This window comes from Microcebus murinus, chromosome 16 (assembly GCF_040939455.1).
Source record: "Microcebus murinus isolate Inina chromosome 16, M.murinus_Inina_mat1.0, whole genome shotgun sequence".
Classification (NCBI taxonomy): Eukaryota; Metazoa; Chordata; class Mammalia; order Primates; family Cheirogaleidae; genus Microcebus; species Microcebus murinus.
The window spans coordinates 13,055,140-13,072,918 of NC_134119.1; the positions used below are offsets into that span (position 1 = coordinate 13,055,140).

At 48.5% G+C, this 17,779-nt stretch overlaps 1 protein-coding gene across 1 annotated transcript in view; it reads left to right on the top strand.

The window, feature by feature from the left end:
* The first annotated feature begins 10,723 nt into the window (after positions 1-10,723).
* The window catches only part of ZMYND8 (zinc finger MYND-type containing 8), a 141,950-nt gene continuing 134,894 nt past the window's right edge, over positions 10,724-17,779 (top strand). The window contains exon 1 of the mRNA XM_076010892.1: positions 10,724-10,770. The gene's annotated coding sequence lies outside the window, so the exon portion shown is untranslated. The remainder of the gene's footprint in view (positions 10,771-17,779) is intronic.

The following is a 17,779-nucleotide window of genomic DNA, read 5'->3' on the forward strand; positions in this document are numbered from 1 at the left end:
GCAATCCTCCTGCCTCAGGAGGATTCAATTAATTTCTTTCTATTTATAGTAGAGACAGGGTCTCGCTCTTGCTCAGGCTGGTTTTGAACTCCTGACCTCGATCCGCCTGCCTCCACCTCCCAGAGTGCTCCTGTGTCCATTTTCTATTGGACAAAAAATTTAGTGACATTGATGGAGAGTAACTGGACAATTGTAACCCTCATGAACTTGGAGTTCCATTTGGGTTTAGCCTTGGAGAGATGTCACATTAAAGACACACAGTGCTGGCCGGGCGCTGTGGCTCACGCCTGTAATCCTAGCTCTTGGGAGGCCGAGGCGGGCGGATTGCTCAAGGTCAGGAGTTCAAAACCAGCCTGAGCAAGAGCGAGACCCCGTCTCTACTATAAATAGAAAGAAATTAATTGGCCAACTGATATATATATAAAAAAATTAGCCGGGCATGGTGGCGCATGCCTGTAGTCCCAGCTACCCGGGAGGCTGAGGCAGAAGGATCACTCGAGCCCAGGAGTTTGAGGTTGCTGTGAGCTAGGCTGACGCCACGGCACTCACTCTAGCCTGGGCAACAAAGTGAGACTCTGTCTCAAAAAAAAAAAAAAAAAAAAAAAAAAAAAAAAAACAGTTAAGACACACAGTGCTATGGCCAAAAGTATTACAAAAAGGAATTGTATTCCCCCCACTCACGTCTTCCAAGACATTAACAGATATTCGCAAGCAATACTTATTAAAAGGCCCTGTCCCCATGAGGAACCACTTAATGACATATACATATATCGAAACGTGACATTGTACACTTTAAATATACCTGGACGCCAGCAAAGGCGCATGCTGGAGGACGCCGTCAGAATCGGTTACTCTTTCCTGCTCTCTGCTACTTTCGGTGAGGGCTTCCCTCTCTCCACGTGGCGGCAAAGGGTGCTGGCACAGTTCCAAGAAAGCAGTGTTGCTGACAGTTTCAGCAGCGGGAGGTAGGAAGTGAATCCTGATTGGCCCAGTTTAGGTCATATGCCCAGCCCTGACCGATCACAGTGGCCAGTTAAATGGAGCCCTCTGATTGCCTAGACCTGGGGCACATGTTCACATCAAAAATTGAGAGACCCAGATCTGGACTGGAGGCGCCAGAGGCAATGGCAAAGGCATGCTCTGCAGGTAAAACCATAGCCGTCCACTCCATGGCTCCCTCCCTGCCTCCTGTTCCATTCTCCACAAAAGTCCAGGGAAACTATTGGGCAAAGACAGAGTCTCCTCCAAGGGCCTCAGTTGCTGAGCAGCAGACACTGAATGCTCTTTCTTTTAAGGGGGAGGGGCGCCGTAAGCACGTATATTAATTATTTAGCCACATAAATTAACTCGGGGCATTCTGGATATATTTGGGGGGAGATCCTAAATAATTCATACTTGAATCATAATGCATACATATTCTGATGGCAGATGATTGGAAAATTATACATCAGAAATACTGTTCATGCAAATATGCATCTTTACACTGCATGAAGAAGGAACCACAGCATAATTAATAATAATGAAGGCAAAGGAACTGTCATTTTAATTCTGAATTAAATTCTGTTTGCTTATAATGCATTAAAAGTAAGTTTATGATTTAAAGTTTATATACTTTAAATCATGCACATATATATAATTATTTTACATAAAACCATAAAGGTAAGCATATCATATATATTGAAGGGGATTTCCTTCTCTAGAGAAATCTCTTTGGTTTTCTCTTTCTTTTTTCTTTTTAAGACAGAGTCTCACTGTGTTGCCTGGGCTAGAGTGCCGTGGTGTCAGCCTAGCTCACAGCAACCCCAAACTCCTGGCCTAAAGCAATCCTCCTGCCTCAGCCTCCCGAGTAGCTGGAACTACAGGCATGCGCCACCATGCCCAGCCAATTTTTTCTATATATATTTTTTAGTTGGCAAATTAGTTTCTTTCTATTTTTAGTGGAAACGGGGTCTCGCTCTTGCTCAGGCTGGTTTCAAACTCCTGACCTTGAGTGATCCTCCCACCTTGGCCTTCCAGAGTGCTAGGATTACAGGCGTGAGCCACCGCGCCCGGTCTCTCTTTCTTTGTTCTATTAGCTTCTGTCTCTTCTTTCCTTCTTTTCCTCTCCCTTCCACACTTCTGGTTTATATACTCCCATTTTTTTCTCCAAGCCTATGTAATTTTATACACATACACATATGTATTTGGATACAATACATATAGATATGCAATTATACATATGCAAATGTACATATATATACACCGAATACCCAGGGGTTTATTTAAGCAGAATCATGTTATCCTCATTTTTCTGCACCCTGTTTTTCTTTTAACAGTATCACATCAAAATCTCCCCATCCCACCTGGCAGAGAGAGAGAGCATTTTAGTGGCTGTGCAGTATCCTGTAGTGTGATGACACCATGATCTATTCAGGCACTTCCTATGGATGGATATTTGTTTGCCATTTTTGCCATGGTGAACAATATTGCATAAATCTTCTTGCACACATATTCTTACATATTGGTTCCTAAGAGTGGAACCTGTGTTGCCCATAGGTGGTAACGATAAGGTACAAGGATTCACAAGGTACAAGGTACAAGTAATTCACGTAGTGAATTACTATTAATATTAAGTTGGCTGTGGATATGCAAAGACATGAAAAGAGGTATGGCAGTGCCCATCATTCAGTTGCAAGAATGGAAAGGACAAGAGATTTCAATATTCTAGAGCATTATGGCTTCTCTGATCTTTCTTGTGACAGATACCACTACTGGCTAAGCCAACTGCTGTCCCCAACCTCTGATTCTCTTCCTCCTCTCATTTTAGAAGCTGGAAAATGGCACATTTGTTTTCCCAAGATCCTTTGCTGCTGTGGTTGCCAACTATGCTGCTGGATTTCCTTGAGATGTTTGCTTTCTTGATAAAAAAAGGTAGACACAACTGGTCCAGCCCATTTCCTGCCTCTTCGTGCCTTCAATACTGACGTGATGCCTGGAGCTGCAGCAGCATCTTGCCACACCATGAGGAAAAGGCCAAGATGATCACAAAGTAGCCAGCTCTGGTATCATTCCCCCTGACACCAGCTACCTGCCTCCAGATTCCTTGTTTTGGGAGAAAACGTAAGCCACACTTAATCAGGTTTTCTGCTGTTTACAGCCCCAGACGTTCCGAACAGATTCATTTTTTATGCTACTTAGAGATGCAACAGTAACATGCCATAATTATATTTATGATTTCCTTTTGCTTGGTAATTCAAAAGCCCATTCCCCAAAGTGAAATATTTTTTTATTACCTCAACTCCTCAATCCCCAAAGTGAAACCTTAATAGGCTCTTTGAGAGTTGGTACTGCCAAGATTTCTCTTTTAATGAATTGGGAATTCAAGGCTTAAAAATAGATATAAAAACAAATCACATAAAAAACAAATCACAGAGCTGGCACAGTGGCTTGCACCTGTAGTCCCAGCTACCCAGGAGGCTGAGGAAGGAGGATCACTTGAGCCCAGGAGTTTGAGCCGGCAATGAGCTGTGATTATGCCATTACACTCCAACCTGTGCAACAGAGTGAGAACCCATCATTAAAAAAAAAAAAATCACAGGTCAGAGATGCAAAGGATATTGGCCTGTTATATATACCCTCTGTTCTGCTTGAATTTGGGTAATTTTAAAATCCAATACATGTATTGTTTTTTATGAATATCCAAGTCAAAGACCGAAAGAAATTTAAATTTTATTTTTAGTTTAAATCATTGTTAGAAGGATGGGACTAAGGACCTTACTCTTAGGGTTTCAGTAGAAACAAGCACAGAACACGACATCCCTGGAAAGCTGTGGAAGAGAAGGGAGAAGGTCTCTGTTCCTCTAGCGGGAATGTGGCTGGGTGTTAAGTTACTTTCTAGTTTAATGAGAATCACCTGATTATCTGAAAGCCAAAGGAACAAAACTGAACCACAGTGAACAGTTTACATGTGCCTTGTTTAGCCTTAGAATACAAATTTAGCAAAAGGAATTTTTTTTAAAGCTCATTTTCTTATTTGTGGGCCTTCCCAGAAGTACTGCTTCATCAAACTCTTGGAGAGCTCATGGCGAGTCTTTGTCCAACACTGGGCAACTGTCTCATTTATTCCTACACATGAACTCACTCATTTATTCCACAAACATTTGTCCTGTGACCTTCTGTATGCCTGGACCCGGGATGGGTGGGGCAAGGGCTGTGGGTTGGTCTGACTTCTTTTGCCTGTGAGTGACCTTAGCCTAACCCAAACTGGCTTAAGTAAAAAAATAATTTATTGACTTATATAACGAAACACTTCAGTACGTGTTGGCTTCAGGCATGGTTGGTTCCAGGGGCACAAGGGGCAACAGCAGGACTTGGCCTCTCTTGCTGTCTCAGCTGTGCTTTCACTGCATAGCTTCTCTCCTGAGACCCCAGCCGTGATGGCCTCCAGCAGCTCCAGGTTTCCTAGCCACAGGGAGAGGGAGAGCCTTTTTCCCAACAGTCCCTGTAAAAGCCTTGAGTTGACTCTAATTTGATCCAGTTTGAGTCATGTGCCTTCACTTGATCGATTGGGAGGTGCCAGATGCTGATTGGTCAGTGCTTGGTCACATGGTCAAACCAGGCCATAAGAGAGCTGGCTGAGTCCCATCTGAATCACATGGATGAAGAATGAGGGGCAGATAGTCTTGCAGAAGAACACTAGGGTACAGTGACCAGAAAAAGGGAGAGTGGATGCTGGCCATGCACAAACAACAGATGTCCAGCCGCTGGTGTAACAAAGATGAATAAAATACCTTTCTTGGGACCATAGAAACCTCCACGTGCACCTGGCGAGAGTGTGGACTGACAGCTGCCAGGTGGGAGAGCAACCTGGCAGCACTTTGCACCCACGTGCCCTATGCCCCAGCGCCTCCTCCCCTGGAGAAAGAAGAGGCGGTGACATGTGTGGAGGCAGCAGTGTGGGGACATCACTAGGACAGGGCTTTCGTAGAACGTGGTGAATGCTCAGAATGTGGGGAAGCAGGTAGAAGACATGGACTAGATGTGCAGACACAGGTGTGTTGGATCTTAAAACCAGCGAAAGAAGAAACCAAAGAAACTCTGTAACACAAGACTGTTTGTGTTGATGTTAAATATATGCCCATCCTGTTAGTAATCAAGACAGCATTACCCTAGCAGGATTTGACTCAAAGGAAGCATACCGCTGCCCAATGAAAGATGACATTTCCCAGCTTTCTTTGCAGCTAGGTGTGGCCACGTGACAAGGTTCTGGCCAGTGGGTTGGGGCAGCAGTGGTGCATGCAACTTCCCGGACCAAGACCTTGAAAGGAAAGGAGGACGCCCTCCCTCTCTCTTCCTTTCATTCCCGCAGGAGCTGCAGCAGCCATCTTGCTCCTAAAGTGGACATCACATGTTAGGACAATGAGCAACAAGACAGAAGGAGCCTGGGGCCCAGCCAGGCACCAGGAAGCCACCCAAGCAGCTCTAGACTCCTCATAGATAGTGAGAAATAAAATCTGCTCTCCTTTGGTCTTTGTCTACCTGTGCAAACTATATACTAACTTATACAGTGCTTAAGAAGCTACTACTATTCTTATTTTCTCCTCAGTTATCATGATTATTATTTTATTGACCTAAAGCATTGCAATTCATTTCAGCAAATTCTTGCAGTGCTCTAACTAACGATGCAGGCTGTAACTCTGAGGGTTCTTTAGTCGCAAATGATGGAAACCATTTCTGGCTAAATAAAGCAAGGGAGGAATTTATTGGTAGAATATGGGGTGGCTTATTGACTCAAAGGAAAGGCCGAAGATCAAGGCTTCTGGAAGGCCAGGATCTGGAGCGAGTGCTGCAATCTAGGCGCCAGGAACTAATCAGCACTGGAGCAGTGGAGATTAATGGTGCTTTGTGGGGAAGAGTGGACAGGGAAGCAATGTTCGCACAAAAGCATCCGGCTTTGACATTTAAGCCGAGAACAGAGGAGGAGAAGGAAGTGGCCCTGTAAAGATATTAGAGGAGAGTATTCCAAGCACAGTGCTCTTGGAAGGGAATCTTAGTTTGAGAAATGCAAGGGGAGCTAGATTGGTAGGCATATGATATGATATATACGATACAATGAAGGAGGCAGCACATGTTTGAGATGAAGTCAGAGGCAGGGAAGATCATGGAGGACTTTGGAGGCCATGGGAAAAGTTTGGGTTTTATTGTGGTTGTTAAGGAAAACAATGGCGAGTATTAAGGGTGGGCTGGCATGGCACGGTTTACTTTTTCAGATCTGCCCCACACCTGAGTGGAAAAGTGATTGCAGTGGGGCAAGGGTGGAGACAGAGACTGAGAGAAGGGGGCAGTGGTGGAGAGGGGCCTGGGGTGTGAGCCCACGGTGCCTGCTAATGGCCTGGATGCAGACTGAGAAGGAAAAGAGAACAAGAACCACTCCTGGCCGGGCGCGGTGGCTCACGCCTGTAATCCTAGCACTCTGGGAGGCCAAGGCGGGTGGATGCTTGAGGTCAGGAGTTTGAAACCAGCCTGAGCAAGAGTGAGACCTTGTCTCTACTAAAAATTAGCTGGATGTGGTGGTACGTACCTGTAGTCCCAGCTCCTCGGTAGGCTGAGGCAGGAGGATCTCTTGAGCCCAGGAGTTGGAGGTTGCAGTGAGCTATGATGATGCCCAAGCAACAGAGCAAGACTGTCTAAAAAAAAAGAAAAAAAGTCTAGTCCAAGCCCTCAAACGTGCTGGACAGGCAAGCCCATGCCCCAGGGCCTTTGCTCTCAACCTGGAACATTCTTGCCCCAGATAGCTGCTTCTCTCTTTCCCTCTCCTTCAGGGTTTTGCTTAAATGCCAACTTCTCAGTGAGGTCCGCATTCCCCTGCCCATGTTTCTCCATTCACTCATGGCTCATTGGAGGGCAGGAGGGCACCCAGGAACACAGAGATTGGGGCTGTTCTGTTTATTTATCTGTCCCACACTAGAATAGCATTGGCCCACACTAGGCTCTCAAAAACTGTCTCTTGGGGCCAGGCGCAGTGGCTCACGCCTGTAAGTAATCCTAGCACTCTAGGAGGCTGAGGTGGGAGGATCGCTCAAGGTCAGGAGTTCAAAACCAGCCTGAGCAAGAGACCCCGTCTCTACCAAAATAGAAAGTATCTGAACAACTAAAAATACATAGAAAAAATTAGCTGGGCATGGTGGCGCATGCCTGTAGCCCCAGCTACTCGGGAGGCTGAGGCAGGAGGATCGCTTGAGCCCAGGAGTTTGAGGTTGCTGTGAGCTGGGCTGACACCACGGCACTCTAGCCCGGGCAACAGTGAGACTGTCTTAGGAAAAAAAGAAAAAGATCTGTGGAATGAATAATGCATGACCAAATGAGCCGGATCACGAGGTAGGTGCCGGGGAACACGCGGGGCTTTCGTGACAACCCTGCGCGGTTTCGTCCTGAAAATTCCTCAGCAGAGCCTCTGGGAAGGTCAAAGGCGAGAGTCCGGATTGTTCTCGCCCGCCCTCGCCAGCCCGGCCCTCCGGGTCCCCAGGGCCCGGCCCGCCGCCCTTCCTGTGCATTCCTCGGCTCCCAGCGCCCCACCCGCTTTCAACACCCCAGCTCTGCCCGAGGAGCGACCGCCGGTCATAGTTTCCGCGTTAGTCACGCGGCCGAGCGCGCCGTGTCTCGCGCCCGCGCGGCCGGGCGGCGGGGCGCTGCGCTCCCGGGGGCCGCCAGGGGGCGCCGCGTCCCCGCCGAGCTGTGCGGCGCCGCCGGAAGGAAGCGCCCAGGCGAGGCCGCGGCTCTGGGCCTGTGCCCCGAGGGTGTGGGCGCGCTCGAGCAGGCGGCGGGGAGCGCGTTCTGGCGGCGAAGGTTCTCTCTTGCCTCTAGTTAAACCCATGTCCACACCCAGACTCTGGCCCCTCTGCAGTCGTGTGACCCTGGACAGTTCACTTCACCTGTGCGCGTCCCGGCTGTCCCGTCCACGAATGACAACACCGGGCCCCGCTGGACTGTGGTGGGGACGCGGTGAGGCGAAGCTCGCAGTGACCGAGCGCCCTCGGAACCCGGCCGAGCCCCTCAGTCCGCAGGTCCCGGCCCGGGTCTGAACACAGTTGCCCGGTTTGTGACCATTGGATCACACTCTTGTCCTCCACTCACGTTTCTGCACGACTGTCCATAAAAATACACGGTTTTCCCCAGGCTTTGGGTCTTCATTTCTGAAGGCTCCCATGTCACCTAAAACTTAAGTTAAATAAATTTGTGATGCTCTTTTCTTGTTAATCTGTCTTTGTTTAGGGGTGTCAGCGTGAGCTTTGCAGTGGGTGAGAAAAAGATATTACTTTTTCTTCCCTACAGAAGAACTACGTGCTAGTTGGTAACTAAGTGCTAGTTGGTAACATGTGGAGTTGGAATTGAAAGAAATCTCTTGCCTGCAGAACTTCAACCCCTGGGTATGCTTGTGTGTGCATCCCTGAAGCTTTTCAGTTTTCCAGAACAGTGTCTCTCAATCCTGCCTGCACATTAGAATCAAATGCTTGGTCCTCTCCTCAGCCCAGTTATTCCAGAATTTCTGGAAGCATCTGTGCTTTTTAAAACTCCTCAGGATTATTGATGTCCAGCAAGGACTGAAGACCACTAGACCAGAAGAGCCTAACTTGCTGTCCGTAGCAAAACCTCCAAAGTCTGTGCAGTAGGGAAGGTGCTGGCATCAGAGACCCGGGTGCAGAGCCTGGCTTTGCTGTGAACAGCCCCTGGCACATGCACCTTCACCTCCTGGAGACTGGTCTCCTAATCTGTAGAATCAGAATTGCTACACTCGCTTCTCTGGGTCTGGAAGGATGAGAGGAGATAAGCTGCAGAAAGCCCCTGGGAGACAGCAGTCTCCCAGGCCAAGGTTACTTAACCATTTGCCATGTGCCAGGCACATTGCAGGTCTCTTTTTTTTTTTGAGACAGAGTCTCGCTTTGTTGCCCAGGCTAGAGTGAGTGCCGTGTCATCAGCCTAGCTCACAGCAACCTCAGACTCCTGGGCTCAAGCGATCCTGCTGCCTCAGCCTCCACAGTAGCTGGGACTACAGGTATGTGCCACCATGCCCAGCTAATTTTTTCTATATATATTAGTTGGCCAATTAATTTCTTTCCATTTATAATAGAGACGGGGTCTCGCTCTTGCTCAGGCTGGTTTTGAACTCCTGACCTCGAGCAATCTGCCCGCCTCGCCTCACAGAGTGTTAGGATTACAGGAGTGAGCCACCGCACCCAGCCCGCAGGTCTCTTTATAAACAAGTATCTCACTTAGTCCTCACCAAGATCCCCCTTTCACAGCTAAAGACCCTGAGACTTGGGTACCTAAATGTCACTGGGTCTGGCCACCTCCTGGTCACTTACAGAGCCAGGACTCATCCACTGGCTCTGGACTGGAAAACTGGGCTGGGACCAGAGGTGCCAGCATTTAAGAAGACACTTGCCTTCTGGGCTATACAGGTGTAGGGTGACACCTGAGAGCCAGCACCTCCTTAAGTTCCTTCTAAGTCACTAGCATAGTTCTCATTCCAAAAGGACAGGAGCCAGGCCCAGGCAGGTTTGTTATAAAGGAATTAAAAGGAAAACTAGGACTAGAACCAGCCTCCTAGGTGCAGGGAGGATGGAGGAGAGGCCAGCAGAGCTCCCAGAGGCTGGCCCTGCCATTCAGAACCACAGGTTCATGGCAGGAGACCTGCTCTATGTTTTTTAAAACCAAGTTTTAAAAAACTTGGTCCAAGTTGCCACTGAAAAAATTTTTTTTTTTTTTTTTTTTTTTTTTTTTTTTTGAGACAGAGTCTCACTTTGTTGTCCAGGCTAGAGTGAGTGCCGTGGCGTCAGCCTAGCTCACAGCAACCTCAAACTCCTGGGCTCGAGTGATCCTTCTGCCTCAGCCTCCCGAGTAGCTGGGACTACAGGCATGTGCCACCATGCCCGGCTAATTTTTTATATATATATATCAGTTGGCCAATTAATTTCTTTCTGTTTTTTTTTTTTTTTTATAGTAGAGACGGGGTCTCGCTCTTGCTCAGGCTGGTTTTGAACTCCTGACCTTGAGCAATCCGCCCGCCTCGGCCTCCCAAGAGCTAGGATTACAGGCGTGAGCCACAGCGCCCGGCCTGAAAAAATTTTTTTAAAGAATTATTTTACATGAAAATCTGGATTTTCAGCCCTTAAGAAATTATAAGATCGGCCGGGCATGGTTGCTCATGCCTGTAATCCTAGCACTCTGGGAGTCCAAGGCAGGCGGATTGCTCAAGGTCAGGAGTTTGAAACCAGCCTGAGCAAGAGCAAGACCCCGTCTCTACTATAAATAGAAAGAAATTAATCGGCCAACTAATACATATAGAAAAAAATTAGCCGGACATGGTGGCACATGCCTAAAAAAATTAAAAAAGAAATTATAAGATCTGGCCATATAAGGCCCACATTTCTGAGGGGCAGCCAGCAGTTCCAGCTGAGTAGGGGCCGTAGCTTTAGTTTTAACTTTTTAAGTGAGTCATTCATAGGCCCTACCTGCTGGGCCCCAGTCAGCATTTGGGTTCTTGACCCCTAGGCCGGCCTTGGAGGCTGCCTCAAGAATCTTGGATGAGATCCAAAGTGCAATGAGAAGACATGGAAAGGTTTCCAGCCGAGGAGAAACGCCCTTGTCAGGCTGCTCTGACTGAGCGGGGAGAAACACGCTGCAGCTGGGGGTGGGGACGGATGTGAGTGGACCAGGAAGGAAGGAGTTCAGGGTGGGGGGTGTTAGGACTGCAGCCTGGGAATCTTGAGGGGCACAATCTAGCCCATAACAGTGAGTATATGAAAAAGCAGGGTAAGAAAATGGAATGACTTGGGGGGAAGGGGGTGGATAGGGAGGTGGGGGAGCTATTTTAAACAGACTGCCAGGGAGGGGACACTTGGGCTGAAACTTAAATAAATTGAAGGGAAGGGTGCCAAGAAATGTATGGGGGCCGGGCGAGGTGGCTCACACCTGTAATCCTAGCTCTCTGGGAGGCCAAGGCAGGTGGATTGCTTGAGGTCAGGAGTTCAAAACCAGCCTGAGCAAGAGCGAGACCTCATCTCTACTATAAATAGAAAGAAATTAATTGGCCAACTCAGATATATAGAAAAAATTAGCCGGGCGTGGTGGTGCTTGCCTGTAGTCCCAGTTACTCGGGAGGCTGAGGCAGCAGGATTGCTTGAGCCCAGGAGTTGGAGGTTGCTGTGAGCTAGGCTGATGCCATGGCACTCACTCTAGCCTGGGCAACAGAGTGAGACTCTGTCTCAAAAAAAAAGAAAGGAAGAAAGAAATGCATGGGGAAGAGCATTCCAGGGAGAGGAAATGGCAAGTGCAAAGGCCCTGAGGCCCTGAGGACTTTGATGTGAGGAGAGAACAGGATGGAGGTGCCTTGAGGCAGGAGTGGGGTAAGCTGGGGGAGGTTGGGGGAAAAATATGAGGTCACAGAGAAGGGGCTTGGGTCAGATTGTGTAGGGCATGTTGAGTCATGCTAAAGGTCTTTATGTGTTGTTGAAAAAACGAGTATGAACTTTATTTTATTTATTTATTTATTTATTTAATTTATTTTTTTTGAGACAGAGTCTCACTTTGTTGCCCAGGCTAGAGTGAGTGCCGTGGTGTCAGCCTGGCTCACAGCAACCTCAATCTCCGGGGCTCATCGATCCCACTGCCTCAGCCTCCCGAGTAGCTGGGACTACAAGGCATACACCACCATGCCCGGCTAATTTTTTGTATATATATTTTTAGTTGGTCAATTAATTTATTTCTTTTTTTGGTAGAGACAGGGTCTCGCTCAGGCTGGTTTCGAACTCCTGACCTTGAGCAATCCGCCTGCCTCGGCCTCCCAAAGTGCTAGGATTACAGGCGTGAGCCACCACGCCCAGCCTATTTATTTATTTTTTTTGGGACAGAGTCTCACTTTGTTGCCCAGGCTAGAGTGAGTGCCGTGGCGTCAGCCTAGCTCACAGCAACCTCAAACTCCTGGGCTCAAGCAATCCTCCTGCCTCAGCCTCCCGAGTAGGTGTGACTACAGGCATGTGCCATCATGCCTGGCTAATTTTTTCTATGTATATTAATTGGCCAATTAATTTCTTTCTATTTATAGTGGAGACAGGGTCTTGCTCTTGCTCAGGTTGGTTTTGAACTCCTGACCTTGAGCAATCCACCCGCCTCGGCCTCCCAGACTGCTAGGATTACAGGCGTGAGCCACCGTGCCCGGCCTGAACTTTCTTCTTTTTTTTTTTGAGACAGAGTCTCACTCTGTTGCCCAGGCTAGAGTGCGGTGGCATCAGCCTAGATCACAGCAACCTCAAACTCCTGGGCTCAAGCGATCCTCCTGCCTCAGCCTCCTTAGTAGCTGGGACTGCAGACATGCGCCACCACACTCGACTAATTTTTACTATTTTTAGTAGAGAGGGGGTCTCACTATTGCTCAGGCTGGTCTCGAACTCCAGAGCTCAAGCAATCCTCCCTCCTCGCCCTCCCAGAGTGCTAGCATTACAGGGGTGAACCACAGCACCCGGCCTGAACTTTATTCTTGAAGGGATTTGTTACTATCTGGTCCTTCTAGAGTTACAAATTCAGTGGCACCCCTTTACACTGCAGAACCTTCTTAGCATTGTAGTTGGACTGTAGCCAGCTTTTAAAAGTTTTAAGGCTTGTTGTGGTGGCTCATGCCTATAATCCCAGATACCTATGAGGGGAAGGTAGGAGGATCACCTGAGGTCAGGAGTTCGATACCAGCCTGGGCAACACAGCAAGACCTCATCTCTACAAAAAATAAAACATTAGCTGGGTGTGGTGGCACATGCCTATAGTTCCAGCTACTCAGGAGGCTGAGGCAGGAGGCTTGCTTGAGCCCAGGAGTTTGAGGCTACAGTGAGCTATGATCGCACCACTGCACTCCAGCCTGGGTGATAGAACAAGACCCTGTCTCAAAAAAAAGAAAGACCCAACCAAACAAAAAAAGGTTCTAACTCACTCTAGGTGGGGTGGGAGCCACAGGAGGATTCTGAGCAGAGGAGGAACCTGATCTGCCTGTCACCCTGTGGAGGTGTGGAGAACAGACTGCAGCCACACCAGGGTGCGGGCGGGTCCACCACCGAGGAGACTGGTACAGTCACCCAGTCTGGCGGGGCCAGGTGGGCTCAGGCCTGTGCTATGGTGGCGAGCAGAGAGGGTGCTGAGGAGCACTTGGGCTCAGATTCATTTTGAAGGGACGACCTTAGGACCTGCTGTTTGGGTTGTAAGTGTGTGTGTGTGTGTGTGTGTGCATGTATGTTTGAGCACATGTGTAAAAGGAGGCAAGGTTAACTCTCAAGATTTTTTTTTTTTTTTTTTTTTTTTTGAGACAGAGTCTCACTTTGTTGCCCAGGCTAGAGTGAGTGCCGTGGCGTCAGCCTAGCTCACAGCAACCTCAAACGCCTGGGCTCGAGTGATCCTTCTGCCTCAGCCTCCCAGGTAGCTGGGACTACAGGCATGCGCCACCATGCCCGGCTAATTTTTTTTATATATATCAGTTGGCCAATTAATTTCTTTCTATTTATAGTAGAGACGGGGTCTTGCTCTTGCTCAGGCTGGTTTTGAACTCCTGACCTTGAGCAATCCGCCCGCCTCGGCCTCCCAAGAGCTAGGATTACAGGCGTGAGCCACAGCGCCCGGCCTTCAAGATTTTTTTTAAATCCTGGTAAAATAAATATAATATAAAAATTTCCATTGTAACTTTGGGTTTTTTTGTTTGTTTGTTTTGAGATGGGGTCTCGTTCTGTTGCCCAGGCTGGAGTACAGTGGCACCATCATAGCTCACTGCAGCCTCAATCCTCCCGCCTCACCCACTGAATAGCTGGGACTACTAGTGACTGCCACCACACCTGGCTAATTTTATTTTTTGTAGAGACGAGGTCCTACTATGTTGCCTAGACTGGTCCACTATAACCATTTTTAAGTGTTCAGTTCAGTGGCATTAAGTACCTTCACATTGTCCTGCAACCATCACCACCGTCCATCTCTAGAAAATTTTCATCTTCCCAAACTAAAACTCTGTGCCCATTAAACACTAACTCCCTGTTACTCCTTTCCCAAGTCCTTGGTAATGGCCACTCCACTTTCTTCCTCTGTGCAATTGCCTATTCTAGGTGTCTCATGCCAGTGGCATCATACAGTGTTTGTCCTTTGTGTCTGGCTTAGTTCATGTAGCATAATGTTTTCAAGGTTCATTTTGTTGCAGCATGTAGACCTCAGGCGTTCGGCCAGGAACTATTTCCACCTCCAGGAGTCTGATCACTTGAGTGTTCCCTTTCTGGCAGTGACCTCATTGTACTTCCTTATTTTCTCAGTCTGTTCTGTCTTTCCCAGCTCAAGTCTGACCCATTCCAGGAAGTACTCATTGGGTGCAGGGCGATGCATTTCAAGTGGGCTTTGGTATCAGAGAGGACAGCCTTCGCATCCTGATTCTGCCATTTACATGCCGTGTGACATGGGATGAGCCTCTCTGAACCTCAGTATCCCCAGTGGACAACAATGGCTCCAAGCCGAGGACATTGCTCTGAGATGACACTATTTGCCCAGTGCCTGGTGCTCTTGGAGAGTAGCACAAATGTTAGCCTTTACTGTTGGCTTGCACATCTGAGCTTATCCAATATCTGGTCAAAAAAAGTGTTCTTACAGAGTCTCACTCTGTCACCTGGGCTAGAGTGCCGTAGCATCAGCCCAGCTCACAGCAACCTCAAACTCCTGGGCTCAAGTGATCCTCTTGTCTCAGCCTGACGAGTAGCTGGGACTATAGGCGTGCACAACCATGCCCGGCTAATTTTTACTATTTTTAGTAGAGACGGGATCTCGCTCTTGCTCAGGCTGGTCTCGAACTCCTGAGCTCAAAAGATCCTCCCACCTCAGCCTCCCAGAGTGCTAGGATTACAGGCGTGAGCCGCCGCACCAGGCCAAAACCTAGTGTTCTGTGTCTGCTCCTCTAGTACTGGGCATATGGGCATCCCGACTATTGTCTGGATTTGGAACTTAATTCTCTATGGAGATATTACTGCATCTCCAGCTTGAGTTTTCTCCTTCCCCTGGGCTGTAGGTTTTTATTTTTGTTTTTTTTGAGACAGAGTCTCGCTTTGCTGCCCAGGCTAGAGTGAGTGCCGTGGCATCAGCCTAGCTCACAGCAACCTCAAACTCCTGGGCTCAAGCAATCCTGCTGCCTCAGCCTCCCGAGTAGCTGGGACTACAGGCATGCGCCACCATGCCCGGCTCATTTTTTCTATATATATTAGTTGGCCAATTAATTTCATTCTATTTATAGTAGAGACAGGGTCTTGCTCTTGCTCAGGCTGGTTTTGAACTCCTGACCTTTAGCAAGCTGCCCGCCTTGGCCTCCCAGAGTGCTAGGATTACAGGCGTGAGCCACCGTGCCTGGCCCTGGGCTGTAGGTTTTTTAAGGAATATCTCTTTGTGTGTCCTAAGGGCTGACCCCTGAGCCAATACAGTATGGGTTTGATAAATGTCTATTCTGCTGGCCGGGTGTGGTGACTCACGCCTGTAATCCTAGCTCTCTGGGAGGCTGAAGTGGGCAGATTGCTCAAGGTCAGGAGTTCAAAACCAGCGTGAGCAAGTGCAAAACCTCATCTCTACTATAAATAGAAAGAAATTAATTGGCCAACTAATATATATAGAAAAAATTAGCCGGGCATGGTGGCGCATGCCTGTAGTCCCAGCTACTCGGGAGACTGAGGCAGCAGGACCACTTGAGCCCAGGAGTTTGAGGTTGCTGTGAGCTAGGCTGACGCCATGACACTCACTCTAGCCTGGGCAACAAAGTGAGACTCTGTCTCAAAAAAAAAAAAAAAAAAAAATCATCTTCGTGTACCTTCTCTCATCCGTAGTCAAGAAGCACACACACCAGTAATGTGGCAATGACAGCAAATTTTAAGTACACATACACCCTGTGTCCATTCACTCCAAAGCTTAAACATACAGAGACCTACTGACCCAGCAATTCCACTTCTAGGAATTTTTTCCTATAGATAACCCTTATCCGTGATAGATTAATAAGGATATTTATTGCTGCGTTGTTCATAATAGCCAAAGACTGGAAAAAACCCGAATGTCCATCAATAGATGGTTAAATTAATTATGATGCAGCTGCATGATGGATACAACTCTACAGCCACTTAGAAGGAATAACACAGATCTGTGTGCATTGATAGGGAGCGATTCTCCAAGGTGCACGGATGAGTGGGAAAAAGCAGGGAGGAGGGCAGCAGCGTATGCAGCCGGAAATGGAGGAGGGGGAAGGTATCTAGCTCGTATGTGCACAGGCTCTTCCTGCGAGCTGGTAACAGTAACTGCCTCTGGGGAGAGCATCACAAGGTCACACTGGGAGAGAGACTTCGTTTTTCCCTGGATACATTTCTATACTGTTTCCATTCCTCACCTTCCGCATGCCTTTCCTACCCAAAAGAATGTTTTCAGATGTGTACAATATATGCACTACGTCGTGCACTATGTCTGTGTTAGGACGCGGTAAGGTTTTGGACCTCGTGCTGAAAGGGTGTGCGACTCTTGAAAGGCTGGGAACTCTGCATCTGTTCTCTGCTGAATGATGTCAGCAGAAGTGGTGTGACCTTGAGAGGTTTTTTCATTTCAGCGCAGTGTCTTTACTTAAGTGCTCAGTAGGCAACAATCACACCTGGCCCTTAGAAGGCACTTCACAGTGTACAAGGCTGAGGGCGTCTTCACTTTTTGTGATCTCACCTACCCTGACAACAGTGTCTCAGGGTAACTGGGGCAGGCGGGCACGTCTCCAAGGTCACACAGTTAGGAAAATGCCCGAGCTAGGCTAGGTCTCCCCTTCTCTGCTCCTTTCATGTGCCTTGAAGTGACCATTTCCTGAGGTCACCAGGAGGTGCTTCAGTGTGCCGGTCACCTGTGACTGCCACATTGCTAAATCTGACCTCAGCCAACCTGCCCTTTCAGGAGCATTTGATGTGTTGGGTCACCCTGTCCGTCAAACACATTTTTCCCTAGGGTTCTCAGACACCCCTCTGTCCCGATCCTCCTCTCATCTCACCAGAACCTTCTTGTCATCTTAGTTGGCTCATTGTCATTGCCAGATGCTCTCCCTGGGGAGAGCTGCAAGGACTCGTCCTTGGACCTGATTCTTTCTGTCACCCTCGGTCCTAGGTGAGCTCATCCCGTACATATCACAGCTTTAAACGCTGCCTGGATACTGGTGCCTCCCACGTTTATGCCTCCAGCCCAAACTGCCCCTGCACTCCATCATCCTCCTGCCTCCGTGACATCTGCACTGCGATGACTCACTGCTGCTTGTGCCCTCACGTCCTCCCCCAAGCTGCTCCTCCCACCTCTGTCCCCATCTCAGCCGGCACCCACGCCAGCCTCCCAGCTGCTCAGGCCAGAAGACCTGGAGTCATGCATGCCTCCTCTTCCTCTCCCACCCTGCTCAGGCGTGGCCGGCTGGGTCGTCCAAGCAGATCCAGAATCTCACCTGTCTGTCCACCTCCACCCTGGTCCCAGCCACCTTCATCTCCCCTCACTGGTCTCCCTACACCTGCCCCAGCCCCTTCAGTCGATTTTCTCGACCCCATAGCCAGAGTTAACCTCCTAGAACGTATCAATCTGTCTCTTCTCTGCTGAAGCGCCTCCAATGACTTCCTGTCTTGTTTGGAAGTAAAAACTGAGCTCTTTAAAATGGCCTCAAAGGTCTTCCTGTTCCTCCCCTTCCTCAGTGCCCTCTGACCTTTCCCACTGCTATTTCCTCCCAGAGAGCAGAATGTTCCAGCAC